At 35.8% G+C, this 18,048-nt stretch overlaps 1 protein-coding gene across 5 annotated transcripts in view; it reads left to right on the top strand.

Annotated features, from left to right (window-relative positions):
- Positions 1-18,048, top strand: part of DYM (dymeclin) — a 257,018-nt gene that overhangs the window by 144,642 nt on the left and 94,328 nt on the right. The gene's annotated exons all lie outside the window — the stretch shown is intronic.

Here is an 18,048-nt window from a genome sequence, read left to right as displayed (position 1 = left end):
GCCTCTGCTGTCCATTTACTGCATGTCGCATGCTGCAGATGACTGATAATCGCATGTTTTAATGGGGCACGTGTCAATGAAATGATTAAAGAGGAAATTTATATTTGAAGTAATACTAAATAATTATTTTACGTAATGGCTGGGATTTGTTTCCTTACAAATGTCTTTTTTTTAGTACTTTATAGTATGTTTCATGGGAGAGAGAAAAGCTTTCAACCAGAGTTATCATGCAAACTTGAGAGAACTTTTTTATACTTTGCTCCATTTGGAAATCTTTCAGTTTAGTTGGTAATAGTTGAGAGTGCTCTGATTTGTGTATGAAATAGACTCAACAGTTACTATTAATAATGTATGAATTCTGAGTTCTCTTTCTTGCTCTACAAACACACCCAAGAGCTGACTGTGAGACTTCACCCATGTTTTGATAGAGGTAACATTTCAGCTGAGCAGGCTTGCTTTCATAAGAAGGTAGAAATTATCCATTGAGGTTTTGTATTTCTCACTTATTTTATTTGCACAAAGAAGTAGTTCTAAAATCAGGAAATTGCAATGTGTCAGGGAAGAGTGTAGGTTAAACATGATGATGCTGGGAGGAGTAAGAAAGCAAAAAGCCAGCATCTCAAGTGTCAGAAAATTAACACCCGCTGTTTAGTGTGTGTCACGCACCAGGATAGAGGGCAGTATGACATTACTGCTTGGTACTTTGCAGTTGACATTTCTAACAGACATTTTTTACAAGTCAGAGATAACTGACGCCAGCACTATACGTTAGCTAGTGTGATGTTTGAAGACACTATCTTCACTGCCAAAAAACTAAGAGGAAGAAGAAAAAAAATCCATGACCACCTAGAAAAGAACAAATATTTAGAATTAAACATAAAAAGGGTTCAGACTACACAATATATCCAAATGAAAACACCTTATTAGAAACAGAAGACAGTATGGCATGTAAGGTGACAGAGCTCTTTCTTGGTAGCAGAAAAATTTTACAGACTTGTGAATGATGTTAGTCAGACTCTTATTGAGTCAGTACAGACACATTTAAGAAATAAAAAAAATCAGGGATAGAAAAGCAACCGGAAATAATAAACTCTTATATGTATAATGTAGAAGAATTTATCAAACTACAGCCAGTAACTTTCAGCTGACTTTTGTACAGTGAGTGAATATCAGGTAAGTAAATACTCTTAGCAATAGGAGACAGAACTTGTCTGGTTGCAAGCAATGGAGAGAGCTGCTACTAGTCATTGAACCTCTTAAAAGGGCAGCATAATTGATCTTGCCCTTAATCGGTCAGGGTTCTCCAGAGGAACGACCAATAGGATGTATGTTGGAGGACGGGAGAGAAATTGAGATTTATTTTAGGAAACTGGCTAATTGTCTTTGGTGGTTGCAGGGGCTGGCAAGTCTGAAATCTGTACCCAAATCTGAAAATTTGGGTAATCTTTGATGTAGTGGTCTTAAATCCTAAATTCATAGGGCCGGCCAACAGGCTGGAAACTTGGGATTTTTATATTGTAGTCTTGAGACAGAATTCCTTCTTCCTCAGGTAACCTCAGTCTTTGCTCTTAAGGCCTTCATCCAAATTACAGAGGGTAATCTGCTTTTCTTGAGGTCAACTGATTGTAAATGTTAATTGCATTCACAGATACCTTCACTGCAACATTTGGACAGGTGTTTAAAAATAGCTGGGCAGGTTGACACTTAAAGTTACCATCACGCTATGCTTCTCTGTCCTTTCTTCCGTGTTTCATGTACATTGTGTCTGTGTCCCACCAGACTATGAACCCCCTGGGGGTAGTAGACACTGAATTTTACTCCTCCTTTTACATCTTATAGCGCCTCATGCCTGGCACATTGTTAACCTTCACTAATACTGCTTGCAGCAAGTTTTACTATTTGGCCACTTGGGACAGAAGCCACTGTCGACTTTCCTCTGGAGTCACACCCCTCACCTCACAGGTATAGAAAGAAGAGAGAAATAAATGATCAGAAGGAAAGATTAAAGGAAATGGAGGGAAAAGGACCCAGAAGACATAGTAGAAAGGAACAAAAGTAAAATGTTGAACAGGGAAAGGCGAAGACACCATATGGCAAAAGCAGCGTGCAATTCCTGAGCCCCTTCGCCTGATTCCTGCCAGTTAAATGTAAACTCAGTTTCGAAGGCACTATAACTTTTCCATTTCCTCTTTCGGCACCTTTCCTGGACCCCTTCAGCGCTTCCCCACTCTGGTTCCTTTCTTGTCCCCAGGAGGTTGTTCAGTACTCTCAGCTAAGGTTTCAGGCATTAATCCTTCGAAGGGTATGTTTCAATACAAAGCCCTTCTCAGGACTGAAAAGCTTTTAGGATATATCCCTAAGAAAATGTTAGGCCCAGGTGTGGGTAGGTAAGGAAACATCCTGAGGCCAGGAAAACTTTATAATGTTTTTGAAATGCTGCCCCCTTGCAAGCCTGTTTCCTCTCTGCTAGTCTCCTGTCCTCTCTTACCTCGCTCTAGGACTATGGAACCAGATGCGTTGCCTTTTGGCCTTCATATTCCGCCAGGCCCTACCTGCTTTCCTCAACAGCCCAGAAGTCAGTGGGTAGGGACATGGACTCTGGTGTTAAGGCCCCTCCTCCTCCCTCACTGGCTTTCCGTCCCAGCCCCACCTCTCACAATCTGGGACAGTCTACAGAACACTCTTGCATTTGGGACAGACCGCAGAGTGTGGGCATGATTTGCATAAAAGGAAATGTCACCTTTGTGCCATGTTCGTCTGCAAGTGACTAACATCCTGCACACACAATGACACATGGTCAAGTGTAATCTAGTTCCTTCGGTTGAGAGATTCTTCTTCCAACAGACTGTATTATGCAGGACAGACCAAGCCAAGTGTCTGGAAGGAGCAATCACAGACTCACTTCACAGTCTCAGATAGCATTTGGTTATGCAGAATGTTTAAAATGAATTTCGGTTCCTGGAGCTGATTCCTTAAGAAAGAACTTCATCTTAGTCTAATATAAATTACTGCCATAGATAGAAACATCAGTCACTTTTACATTCCCAATGCAAGAATTCTTTTTATAGCATTCCCTGAGAGAGAGCTTCTGGGTGCTTCCCACCTCAGGAGGCAGTAGAGTTCTTGCTGTTTCATTGTTAGAAAAATTGTCATTTATCAGGCCGTCCTGCCAATCACTTTCATGCACTAGTCTGGCTCTGCTTGAGAGAAACATGCAAATGCGTCAACTTTGCTGCTTATCAGAGCCCTTCAGGGTTTTTAAAACACCTGTCATGACTCCCCATAATCTTTTTTCTTTTGCTTAAATAGCCTGATTACTTTATTCCTAAACCAGTTGATTTTTAGATTATTCAGTCTTCTTTTTATTTTGCCAAATGATCTGTATTTGTCAGGATTGATATCCAGAATAGGATATAATATGTCAGTTGTACTTTGTAATTTGGGCCTTTATAAATTAAAACTATGTAAATCATAAATTACAGTTATAGATTACACTCTATTAATTTGTCCTAAGACAAACTGCACTGATTTTTGAAATCAGGCTAATGTGAAAAGCCTAGCTCTCTCTTCACATGAACACACATCACTCTAGACTTCTGTTACATTTAATTATTTGAACCTAGTTGCAGGGCTTTACGTTTATTCTTACTTAAATGTAATGTACTGATTTCATTCAATCTTTCTCTGAGTCATACCTTATGAAGCTATGAGCCTCGCAGACCCCGTAGCTTCTCCTGTTTACCCTTAGGTTTCAGGGTGGAGTGGTGAATAAGTTTCATGTGAAATCTGTTAAATACCTACTTCCCTTTATTTTTTAATGATTATATATTTAATTTACATATTTTGCGGATTCAAAAATATAGCCGCTAATATTTTTTTCATATTGTTTAAATTGGGCTTAAGACAGGAGACGTCAAGAAAAAGTTTAGTGTTGAGATGATTTTCTTTTAGTGGCATCACTTACTTTGAGTTACCGTTAACGCAGGTCTTTAGTTTGTTAACTGGTGCTAGAAAGCTGAGAAAGAACGATGTTTTGTTTTCTAAGACACAGTGATTTAAAAACAGTATATTCTCTTCTTACAAAATCAAGCATGTTAGCACTGCAGTCCTCGGCTAGTTACTTCGCCAAGGTCAATGGCTCCTGACTTTTGGGCGAGGGGCGGAGGGGGAGGGGGCATGCCATAGAACTCTTTTAGAATCTATTGAAAATTATGGACCTTCTCTTCAAAAGGGAAAAATAGAAAATTATACCTATAAATTAAGTATACATGCATCTGATTTGGTAATATTAAATGCAGCTGCTGTAAAAGAGACCCCAAATCTGAGCTGGTCTGGTAGCTCTGCCCTATGGAATTTTAGAATTTTTAAGACCCAGAGTCCTCTTTTGCATTCCACCATCCCCATTGTTTTGCCCTCATCCGAAAAGTCTGGAATGACTCACCTCAAATTATGTCTTCCAGCCAACAGGAGGGTAGAAAGGGACAGGGGTGGGAGGTACACTCCCATTTTAAGGGCATCGCACACCCTTTTGGCCAAAACTTAGTCACAGGACTCTCCAGTATGCTTGGGAGGCTGGAAATAGTGTCCTTAGTTGAGTGGCTATGTAGTCCTCTAAAAAGTCTCATACTGAGTAAGAAGGGGAGACAGTTATGTGGACAACTGATTGTCTCTACCACACCACTAGGAATTCCTGTTCTGGGTAGTGAAATTAAAAAATGATTACTCAGTGAATCCTGTGGGATTAGTCTTCTGCCAGGCAGCAAGAGAGGCTCAAATGAAGACAAACTATTCATTGCCTTATACTGTTAGTTAAGTATAAAATAAATAATTTATTAAAATTTGATTAGAGCAGATATGGAAACCTCAAGTGCAGAAGTACACAGGTGGAAGCTGTAGAATCCATTTGGTAAAAGGTTGATTTTTTTTCCCCAAGAATAAGGACTTAAAATTGTCCAACCATTTAAAAATTTGTTTTACTATACTAAGGTATGGTATAATATTCAATCCTGGATTATTTTTTAATCTTAAATTACATATGTAAGATAAAAAACGGTGACACATAGTGGATTTCTAGAAAAATATCTACCAAAAGTCATTATAATGCTAATATCTTGGAATTTATCCTAAGGAAAGAATTATATTTAGAAACAAAATAAGGGAGTGGTCAAGTAAACTCTGTCTTGTCAGCTCAGTGGACTATCATATGGTCATTAAAAATATAAAGAAAAATAAGTAGAAATATGGAAAACATTTGATATGTTAAGTGAAAAAATAATAGATAATTATGTGGTGGAATTAGAACAACTGTATAAAATTATATCCATGTGGACAAGAACTAGATAATGTATAAAAATAGTTGTAGAACATTAGTAAAATATACAAGTTTCTCTCCCTTTTCCTTCCCTCCCCTTCCCAAGTTAAATGTATGTTTTTGGCTTTTCTTCCTCCCCCCACCCCAAGCATAATGTAATGTCATTTTATTAATTGGCAAAGAACTGAAATGGTTTATAGAAATAAATAGGAGTCTCCTGATCTGTGCTCACAGAGGATTTCTCCCATAGCTTTAGAATTTTTATAGATCCTTTTTTTTTCTTTTTAACTGAATAGGTTTATAATTCTAAGTGAGTGTAACATTAAGTCATTTTTCTACTTAAACGGTAGCACTTCCAAATTTAGGAGTGGTTTCGCGTGTTTGGGATGCCTGTCATCCCGTGATTTAACAGATCACGCTGGGTGCCATTTTATTGCTTTGAAAAGAGTGCATCTTCACTCTAAACTAAGACAATGTTCTAATGAGTTTCCTCAAAAGAATTTTTAAAAGTTGCTAGAATGGTCTCGTCATAGTATATGCCACTCACTAAATCTGCATTGAATAAATATTTGAAGCCATAGTAATAATTTTTCATATGCTGCTGTCTTAATAATTCTGTTGTGGCGGTGCGCTTTATTGATTTCTGTGCCACTCCTGTGGCATGAAATGAAATGTATTATCCCGCTTAAACCATTATGGTTTCCTTTTGAATTACATATTCACTACTCGATCCTGTCATCCAACGTATTCCATTTTCTATAATGTGTTCAGTGTTAAGATTTACTACTTTAGTAAATCTTTAGTGCTCAGTGCAGTGTAACTCAAAGTAGGTAAATTCAGGTCAGAAAGTTGGGAAGAATAAATAATAGGCAGTTGCATTTTTTAAAAAATCGCTCTTCTGACTTAGTATGCTTTCTGATTTGGGGGCTTGAGGTTTTCTTTTTTCTTCTTGAGAGTTAGAATGACTCATTGCTGCGTGTTCAGTAGAAGAGAGGGGGGCAAAGCTGACAGACCTAGTCACCGTCTTTGCTTGGCGTCAGAGCTGAGGTTGGCAGCTTTGCCCCCCACCCTCCTCCTGGCATCTGTGACAGCACATACTTCTGGCTTTCTTCCCGCCGTTTTGCCATTATGCGGAGGGGCTCTTTTGTTTTAAATATTAGAATCACTTAAGGCTTGATCCTAAGGCCCTCCTCTCTTTTCCCTTAAACTCTTACCTTAGGCATTTTCATCTCTTTCTGTGACTTTATATGTCATCCTATGTGCCAGTACTTCCCAAAATGATGACTCCAGCTGAAATTCCGAGCTCCGTTCCCATACTGTCAGCTACTGTCACAGTTGCCTTCGTGTTAATGTCACCGCCACTCTTCTCGCATGCCCCATGTCCCAGGTGAGCTCTCAGCCTTGCCCCGTAAACCTTTTCTTTTAGTCTCCTTCATCCAAGTCGCTTATGCCCATCACATGAGGATCATCAACGTTGTTTTCCCTCACCCCCTGCATCCTTCCTCGATCCATTTGGGTTCTCTATCCAAAATGTAAACGGAATCTGTCCTCTTTTCTCTGTCCCCATTACCAGCCGCTCTTAGATCATCCTTATCTCTTGCTGAGACTGTGAAAAACCCCCTCTGTGGTTTCTCCTCCTCCAGTCTCATCGCTCCCATCCCTAACTCCTCGTCTAGCAAACATCTTCAAATAATCCCAATCGGGTTATGTCTCTTCCTTGCTCAGAACCCTCAGTGGCTCCCCTCCGCCCTCAGGATGCTACATTCTCTAGCATACTAATTGTCTTTTATTTTCTAGGATTTGCTCACCCTGTTGCTATCTTAGGGCTTTTTACATCTCCTTTCTTGTGTAGGTTGCTCTCTTACCTACGCTGTATTTCTTAACATTTGTTACTTCCTCAGACAAGTTTTCCCTTATCCCCATATCTGTTATTACACATAATGTTTTATCTCTCACAGACATTCTTTATTTTTCTGTCTCTTACAGTAAGTAAGCTCCACGTGGGCAGAAAATATGAGCTTTTTATTTTTTCTATTTAAAAAAATTTTTGTCTTTCTTATTCCCCACTTTATTAATTAATCTAAATAGAAATTACATAAAATCTCCAAAGACATTCAAACCTTAGCTATTACTTCTATGTTATGAATTACAATTTTTATATTTAAAAAAAACACACAATATTTTAAAAAAGCAGTTTTTAATCCACTGATCTCTAGCACCTAATACAATACTTAGATATATAATAGGTGCTTCATAGTTTCTGAAAATGAATGATTGTAGTTTATTACAGTCAACTTTTTTGCAGACTTGCTCAGTCTACTAAGACCACTTCTTCAGAGATTAGTTGGCCAGAAGCAATAAGATGGCAGTCCTATGAAAATGTTATTATAGCTGCGACATAGCGTTCAAAATATCATCATTAGATAATGAAGTATTCTGGTTATAGCCGTCTGGTTATAGTTTCCAGAGATACATAGTCAAAAACTGCCCGGCAAAGGAAGGCATTTTACTGCTTTTCGAATATGTGGAATTGCATCGTTTTTGTCTCTCAACTATATATTTTAACGAATTTTCCACTTTGGGGATTTACATAGTAAACCATGACCATCAAAGCAGTATCAATATGTTTTGAAGAATGCCTCATACAATGCAAAAAAAAAAAAAAAAAAAAAAAAAACCCACAACATTTTCTCTGGTGGCACTAAGAAAAATCTTGGAGGGAAAAGTGAAATTATTTTACATTAAATTTTGCCTCTTGAAATTTAAACATAATACTGGAAAATAATTTCAAAACAGCTTAGTTCTAACAAGTTTTACCCTACCCTTCCTCCCAATTATTTTTCCCCTTTGGCATAAATAAATTAAGTGGCTTGAAATAGTAGAAACAGGATAAAGTTTCAGAAATACTCATAAGAGTTAAGAAAGCATATCATCGTATGTATTAAAAATTCTACTTCCTTTTTAATTCAAAATTACCTACTAGAGAAGCATAAAAATTTACTACACCTAATTGGAAATGTTTAGAAAATTATTTTCAGTGTGTTATTTACACACTGGTAAGATTTAACTGAATATCAACAGTAACATTAAAACCCCACTCAAAATAAATGCTACACTAGCCTGCCACGGTGATCTGCACTGAAATGTCACCAAGTCATATTGTACAATTTATCGTCCAGAGGGAAGAAATTTAGATTAAGTCAATAATTAAAATACATACAACAAATGATACAAACTGTAAAATTTTAAGCTATGACAGGATATTGGGGGACTTCTGGCATGAGGAAACAAAAGAAATAATAGAATCTTAGGAAACTGCTATATGAAATTCATATATGATCCAAAAAATGTCAATAGGTCTTTTTTCCACCGCATGCTCTTAAGTATAGATTTCACTGATGGACCTGTGGGTGTATAGGTATAACCAGAGCTCCTTAAAGTAAACATGCTAAATAACAAATTAAAAGTTCTCATGCAATTTAGAACTACAGTATGGAGGATTTGGAATGAATACAAATTCTCCAAATTGGATGCTCTTCCCCTAGGGCTGCCATTGCAGGGAATTTCACGTACATATTCAGACATGCAGACTTGCATAACTGCTTATTATATATAGAAATATTCTTGGTTACTAAATGTCTAACAGACTTAAACATACAGAGTTCCCGTATATGGAAGAAAAGTGATTCCACCCACTCTCCATGCCTTGGAACATCAAGATGTCAGCGTTACATTTATTTGACTTCCAGAATTTAAATCACAGTGATGTAAGTCAGAAGTTAGTGTTTCACCTACTAGCACTTAATAACTAAATCATCGTGCTCAGGCTGAGGGAGATAAATCCTTTTCAATTTGGCCAGAGTGGTCCAAACTATCCCTCTAAGTTAGAAGGACTGCAAAATGACTTATTTCTGTCTTCCAAAAGATGAATCAGAGAAGAATATAGAGAAATTAAATGGCTTAGCAAAGATCACGCAAAATTCTGGAAGGAGAATTCAAGTTTCTGGAGGCCCAGCTCTGATCAAAGTTTCATCTTATTGAATGTCCAGCATTAAAGTTAGATAAATGCATCTCCCCATACATGTGCTTAACGAATTATTCTCAACAGATAGCTGCTTCTGTTTTTTAATTTCATGTTTTGAGACTTTAAAATTTCAGTTCATTTTAAATCCTGTTACATTTTAAATCTCTATCTTACAGATTTGAGCTGGAGTGGGAAATGAAGAGTTACTAATTTTCTTAGGCATTTTTCCATGTGCATTCTCGTATTGATCTTAAACTAGAATCAGATATGTTCCAAGAGGTCACTTGTTTTATACAACAATTCTATGAACTACCTGTCTATAAGAGGCAGTTCATTAAAAATTAATTTTTAAATGAACTTTAGATGTACTCTATAGATTTCCTAAAGGCTGTATATTAGAGCGTACGTACAAAATATTTTCTCTGTCCTTTAGTGGTAATAACAGCTAATATTTATTGAGCTCTTACTCTGTAATGGACATTCTTCTAATTATTATTTTTATTTTAATCCTCAAAGCAACTCTGTGAGATAGTTAATATAATTATCCCTGTTTTATAGGTGAAGGAGCTGATGCACAGAGCAATTTAATACCTTGCTAGAAGACAGGAAAACGAAAATCAAAACCCAGATATTGTGTGTATAAAAGCCACACTTTTAACCTAACTTTTAATAATGCTCCCAAGAAACCTTTTAATAATAGCATGATTTTATTAAGTAACTTTGCCCTTGATATAATTTCAACCTATCTTAGAACCCACTACAAATCTGATATTATTTGACAATTATATATTTTAAACTATTTGTGTTTAAATTCTTAAATTTCTGTTCTCTGCTCACTCACAATTTCACTTGGAGCGTTTATAAAACTGGCTACATTCTTACATTGAAGTGTGCCTGTAGAAACAGAAGAAACCAAAACTCTGTTTTTTGTTCTAAATACTGTATGTACCATTTAGTCTGGTTTCTAGTCTCTAAACATGCAGTGTCTCCTGTTTTTCAAAGCCACTAATCCTTATAAAAGTTTCATAATGTCGTATTCTAAATATCTAAGTTTGGTTTTAATTTTTGACATGTGTTTTATCAAAGTTAATAGCAGATTCAAACTCTTCTTAAAAGATTTTTAACCAGATTGCTCAAAGTAAGCATTTAAAGGCAGATTGTCAAAGTAACTCAAGGTTTTCCACTTTACTTACCACTGGCAAAAGAAAATTAAAAGCAATTAGCAACTAAATATAATTTCTAATAATGACTAAAAGTCTTATAGCTTCCTTGTCATTCCTCTGTTTAGTGGCTAAACAATTATGTCATTCTTCTAATTTTAAATAAATAGGCAGAAGCTTTCCTGGGGATTTAAAACTATAGTTACTATCAATATATGTACATTTTTATATAGGTAACATTTATATAGACTTAAAAAATTTGTTATTTTTGGTGTATCTCATGTTGCTACTAATAATTCCTTTTCCTAGGTATATTTATTTTCCAGTAGCACACACTATAAACCAATAGAAAGTTCAAGTCCCTATTCTTTGTGACAGTAGATGAATTTAATATATGGTTTCTCCACAGTAGTGTGGCAGCATGGGAGTCTGGACAGAGAGAGTAATTTATGTCTTTTTAAGCTGGGTCCACCTTTTAGGATTCATGTGGTATCTTCTAGTCCTAGACTTCCAAAATCACATTTAAAGATAACGGTAGAACTATAAACAATGATATTTTAATATCTTTTCAATAAAATGTTAAAAAGAGGAGAAAAAATGGTTAACAGACAATCTAAAACCAGTGAATAAGTAGCTACAGGTGAATTTATTTTTGTGTTTCAGTAAGAACAGCACCGTTTGGGGAATACTTTTCATAGTTTAGCTGATTGTACAATAATAGCCTTTGGATTCCTCTTACCATCCTTACGTGTTCAGGGTAGGGAACATAATTTTGAATTAAATATTGGCCAGTAAGACACAATTTGAAATCATCTGTTCTGTGAGCTTTTTAATTCTTGCAGTTTTCTTGTCTCGAGTAACAATATGTTACTGTGGTAGACGAGAATTGAAAACAATGAGTTGTAATAGTCTAAAGGAAAGAAGAAAGCTTTTGATTTGTCTTAGTTTTAAAATATTTCTTCCCAAGAACCAGTATTTCTTGATTTCTGTGTCCAGCACTAAGCAGCAAATGCAAGAAGTATCCAGGCTACCAAATTTTATATGACTCATGGTGCAAATTATGGCAAGAATGTGATATTTTCTGTTACCATGGTCTAGAGAAACTTTATTTTACCCTCACAGTCTGGTTTTCTAGTCCCTCCTTGCCTCTTGTGAATATGATGATAATAGTAATCTCTTTGTACGTTGAATCTGTATATATTAGTAACTTGTAGTTCTACTAAAAGATGATCCACTTGAGCCAGAATCATCATGTAAACTATGAGGCACTGGGTACAGACTTGTAAATGTAACTCACTTACACATCTTTTCTTTAAGTGAGACCATGTCAATCTGGCTTCAATTTGCAATGCCTTTTATAGTCCGATAGTGGTTGTTTTGTTCTGCTGTAGTGGGAATGCTACCCCAAACAATACAATGACTTCTTAAAATTATTGCTTCATTAACTAACTCAGCTCCGGTATATCTGTATTCTTAGATTTGAACTTGTTGGCACATGACTTAAATCACTGCTTTTTATGTACTGGGTAATGTACACATTTATTTGAGTCAGTGATCTTCACAAATTAAAAAGAATCAATAAGTAGTCTTCTCAAAGGGTAATATGATATTATTTGTTTACAACATGTGGAAATTTGACATGCTTCGCCATAACTAAAACCATAGAACTCGCTTTCCCAATACATGTTGCATTTTTTTACCATAAAGAAGCTATATGTATTACATTATTCCTAATCTGGTTCTGCAGGTGTGTTGTGTGATTTTGTGCATTTAGAAAAGCTGATTTTTTTCCCTCCGATATAATCAAATGACATTTCTTCTGATGACCCGAACTTGTATAAATACAGTAGATATTTCCTTGCCTATTAATATTTGTTATTCAAATATTTTTCTGAGTTTAGTTTTCATTTTATTATTTTTAGATGTGTTATCATCTCTTAAAAATATCTTTTTGATGTTGCCCTATTTCAGCTTTGAATTTTAATTCAGTGTTTGCTTTAAACAAAACATGATGTTCAAAAACTGCAGTGTTTTCTAGAACTAATTATCTTCCTTGTTGAATGTATAATTCCACTGAAAAACATAATACACTAATTAGATTTTATCATGCATTAGTTCATTAGACTAGTTCATTAAATCAGTAGTTTTTGGCCTAAAAGAGGTGGCTTTCCATGTGCCATTTTGTTTTTCTAACTTGTCCCTGTATTAGACTTCACTGTCCTTATTGTCAATGTGGACAAACAGGTACGGTGTTCAGAACTGGGCAAATCGTAGGTAGCAGAAGAAGTGTAAGACCAGTGTTCCAATTCACCCATTTTTCTGATGAGACTTGGAGTAATTTTTTTTTTAGTTTGTGTACTTCCGATGAATACAGTCTTCCTTTTGATATCAAATATTCACATCTGACTTTTTGTCCCTGTATCTTCCAAAAACAGTGATTGGATTTATGATATTTAGATCTCTCTGGATTATACATTCCCTTTGGTTATAAATATATCTTTAAAAATCCTCCATGTGAATTGTAAAGTTTGTCAGGATTCACATTCTCTTTGATGTGATGAATATGGTGAACCTCACAGTAGTGTAATAAAAATATTTCAGATTCGAGCCTCCATCAGATGAGTCTGGTGGATTGAGTCCATAAATAGGAAAGGTGGGTGGATGGGTGATCTCAGGTAGGCTCCACTGACTAAAGTGACTTTTTCAAAAGTGATTTGAGGACAGATATTAGGTGGATTAGTAGGGCGTTCCAAGCGGAGGGGGTGGCATGAAAGAAGATATAGGGAAGAGTAGGCGATAAAGACAAAGGATCCATTAGGAGAAAAGAATGGGGAATGGGACAGGGTGTGGGAGAAGATGAGATCAGACATGCCAACTGGAAAAGAGTTGTGGAGCCATTTTGAGGACAGGAAAAAAAGTTGTACTTTAAATGTCGAGAGAGCCAACACTCTGATTAGAAGAGAAGGTGTGGTGAACTTACACCCCCCGAAGGAAGAATGATGGTGGTTTAGTATGCTTCACTGTTTAATAAGAAAGACAGTGAATGAACAGAGCAAAAACGAAAGGATTATTAAGTGATTATTAATTTATTATGCAAACCAGGACACTTTAAGAGCATGTAAGAGGACTCTTTAAAAGCCCCCCTTGAACAAAATGCATAAGTTGGAACTATCTGGGCAAATTGGAACATATTCTTGGCATATGATTATGCCATTATTATTAAATAATTATTTGGAGCTCGTTAGCAGATCACAAAGATAGGAACAATTAAAATCAAAAGTGATATAATAGGTCTTATAAAAATAAACCGTAAATAGTTAACTGTCAGATTCTGGTGAGGAGTAGTGAGACCCATCACTGAGGCTGATTCACAGATTTTGATGTTATGGCAGTGTGGCATGGTGCTTAGGTGTTGAGTCAGGCTCCCCTGGCTTGAGTGCTTATTTACCACTGAGAAGCTGGTGATCTTTAGCAAATAAGATAGAGATAATAGGGAAACCTGCTTCTCTAGGATGAGGTCAGGTTCAAATGTGATAATGTATGCAAAACACTTAGCACAATGCTAATGTCACTAAGTACCCAAATTCTGCTATTATTTTTTTTCCCACGGTTACTACAACTACTACTATTTATATATTGGTGGTTAGCGTGTTTTCAATTTAAATTAATTTAAAGTAATAAATATTTTAAGCTTTCTGATGTTCCTGGTAGCTTTCTGTCTTTTGTTTGTAGCGATAATTCAGTCATTAGAGAAATAAGTCTGGCAGATTATTTTCTATTCAAGCTTTAATATACTACGGTTCACATCTCACCTTCTGTTTATGCCAGTTCTCACTTTTCAGAAGTAGACAGGTTTTCCAGTCACATTGTTGAATTACTGAATACAGTAATTCTCATTTTGCATTCACGTAAGTCTCAAAGGATGTTGTCAGCAGCATCGTGTTTTTCAAATCCAATTCCAGTTCTGTGCAGATTGATGGCTGAAGAGTAATCATTTAATTTTCCGTTTTAAATAAAAAGGTGAAACTTACTTTTGTTTAGGGATCAGGGTGGGAGTCTCAGTAAGTAAAAATAATGATGGGATTTAGATCTTTCAAGCTTTAAATAATCATTTGAAAAGATTCATGAGATTGTTACTGATAAGTTATCTTGAACATGCCCTTCTTCGATCCACTTGCATTTATTATTTTTTGCCTAGCACATTCTTCCCTAGATATCTGCACAACTCACACCTTCACTTTCTTTAGGTCTTTGCTTAAGAGTCACCTCCTCAGTGAAGTCTTCTCCGACTACCTCATTCAAAATCAGAGCCCCTTCCCAGCGTTCTTCATTTTTTCTTTACCTTTATTTTCATAACTGACAGCTAATTTAGAAGCACTGTGAGAGTTCTTCATACCTCTCTGGTAATATATTGCTGTAATTACTATAAACTTTAATCCTACAATGGATTAAAATTTGTTCTTCTCTAATACCTCAGTAACCCACTCCTTAGGGAACTAAGCTTTCTTTTAGAATTGATTAGCTTATATAAGGGGTTATGGAATGTCTAATATTTTCGGTTTGTGGTGGCAGTGACTTAAGGACAAAATAGCAGCACTGTTTGAAGTATAGCCATTTAGAGAAAAGGCAGAAATAATTTTTTTTCCAATATAAGAATTTCCACCGCTGCAGGAATTCTAACCTGCCTTCAAATTGGGAGAGAACTGCCTCATCTTAACCACATCCCTCTGTATATCAGTCATCTTGGGCTGCCATAACAAAATGCCATAGACTGGATGGCTTAAACAACAGACATTTATTTTCTCACAATTCCGGAGACTGGAAGTTAAAGATCAAGGTGCTAGCAGGATTGATGTTTGTTGAGGGCTCTCCCCTTGGGTTGCAGACGGCTGCCTTTCTCTGTGTGCTAATACGATCTCTTCTTTGTATGCTCATGGAGAAGAAGAGAAAGAGAGCTCTTTGGTGTGTCTTCTTATAAGGATGGTAACCCTATGGGATCAGGGCCACACCCTTATGACCTCATTTAACCTTAATACCTTACTCCATATTTAGCCAGACTAGAGGTTAAGAGCTTCAACATATGCATTTTGGAGGCAGACACACATTAGTCCATAACGTGCTCCATCTAAAATTATTTCCATTTGTGAATTTAGTTCAGTCGAACAAACATTTTTGAGAACATTTTAAACATACAGGCACTATCTGGGTATCAAAAGACCAAAGTGAATTATTCCATGATCAATAACTTTACATAGATAAGACTAACTAGAAAATGTGATCAATGTTTTCTCTAATTTCGAAGGGTGAGTAGAAATTTGCCAGGCAGATTTATGTAAGAAAGGGAAGTATAATCCAGGAGGTTAGCATGAGCATGGAATGTCCTGAAAATGATGATCAATGTGGATAATGTGTGGAATGAAGTAGGGAGTGGTCGACTTGAATTAGAAATTAAGACTGCTTTGTGGTATTTGTCCTCCCTAAAGCTGTTAAAACATTATCTCAAAAAATAGAGAGTACCTGGTATGTAGATTTCCATAATGAAGAATGATAGTTTTAGACTGGGAAAAATTGGCATTTATAATCTACAACAAGAGACTAATTGTGCAAATAAAACACAGTAGTACAAAGCACATAATTAGTGGGATTATTTTAAAGGAATAAATTTTCCACTTACATTGAAGTAAATACATAGTGAGTGTCATATTTGAGAAGTCAGGTTGAAATTTAAAATACTGTGATTATTAGAGATGGGGAGAAAAGTGTACAATCACAACTTAAAGTAAGGAAACATTGAAAATCTTTGATTTTCTCTATTGTTCCTTAAGTTACTATATAAAATTTCAGAAACAATTTTTTCATGCACATGTTTTTTAAAATCACTTTGATATAGTAACTTATAATTACAAGATGGAGTAAGGGACTGGATTTACCTTTCCACCTAGAACAACAGTACAAACACTGGGAAAATATATGTACAATGTTTTCTCAAGACACTGAGCATCAGGCAACAAAAGGAACTAATCCCTGAGAAACAGGAAGCAAAGGAGGCGAGCCCTGTGAATATCACAGATTACTGTTTTAAGAGAATTTCCAGGCCACTGCTCAGAATTATAGCTAATAAGTCGATGAATGGAATCATAAAAATACTCAGTTAATGCAAAATAAAAGAGAAAAAGAAAAAGGAAAAGGAAAAAACAATAGACACACCAAATAGAAAACTAACAGCGAAATGAGAAACATAAATTTATTAACCTTATCAATAATGCTGGTCAAAGGAAAGCTGGAATAACTTCCAAGCACAGAATATTTCCAGAAATAAAGTAAGTTATTTTATAGTGATAAAGAAGTCAATTCATCAAGAAGACTGTTAGAATGCTAAATATTTGCACAAAATAAAGAACAGCTTCAAGATACATGAAGCAAAAACTGATAAAATTGCAAGGAGAAATAGACAAATCCTCAATTATAGTTGGAGATTTAAATACCTCTTTCTTAATAATTGATAGAACAAGTAGACAGGAAATAAGTATGAATATTGAGGACTGAGACAACACCATCAAGCAATTTGACCTAATTGATATTTACAGAGCACTTCAATTAATAACAGCCCAATACACTTTCTTCTCATTGGCACATGGGAACATTTATCAAGAAAGATTATATTCTGTGCCATCAAACAAGTCTCAATAAATTTAAAAGGATTCTAATCATGGAAACCATGTCCTCTGACCACAAAGGATCTATAACAGAAATCAATAATAGAAAAAACTCTCTGGAAAATCCCCAAATATTTGGAAATTAATTGACATTCTTCTGAACCCAAGGATCAAAGAGGAAATCAAAGGGAATTTAAAAAGTAATTTAGACGAGATGAAAATACAACAGATCAAAAGATGTAGGATGCCACTAAAGCAGTATGTAGAGGGAAATTTATAGCCTGAAACGCCCATATTGGAATAGAAGAATGGTCTCAAATCAATGACCTCAGCTTCTACTTTAAGGCACTAAAAAAAAAGAGTAAATTAAACCAAAATAAGGAGATTAAAGATAATAATATAGAGCAGAAGTCAATGATATAGAAAACAGAGAATATCAATAAAACCAAAAGTTCATTCTTTGACATCAATAACATCAATACACCTCTAGCCAAGATTATATGTTGAGTAATTTTCAACTATATCCCAGACATATGAATGCTATGTAGTAGAGACTCTGGATTCTATTATAAACCAACTGGTCTGTCTTTGATAGGACAGGGAATAACATATTCTCTATATTGGGGAATCAGGTATTAAAATGAAATGCATTTACATAAAAATCAAAGATTTTCAATTGGCATATAAATATAGTACTGAGCTATCTCAAAACCATGGTGTGCCAGGGGAACACAACTTTTCCTTTGAGTGTCTCTCATAAAATCATCTTAACCACCATTCTTGACTTTTCCTGCCAGAGCACATCTCTTTCTTTCAGATCATCCATCTAACCCCAACACCTTGACTCCAGATGCTTTGCTCAGTTTTAGGACATGTGGCATTTATAGTGATTCTCCC

This window comes from Rousettus aegyptiacus, unplaced genomic scaffold, assembly GCF_014176215.1.
Source record: "Rousettus aegyptiacus isolate mRouAeg1 unplaced genomic scaffold, mRouAeg1.p scaffold_m13_p_12, whole genome shotgun sequence".
NCBI classification, from domain to species: Eukaryota; Metazoa; Chordata; class Mammalia; order Chiroptera; family Pteropodidae; genus Rousettus; species Rousettus aegyptiacus.
Note: the sequence above shows the minus strand (reverse complement) of the source record. Positions and strands in the feature narration are given on the sequence as shown.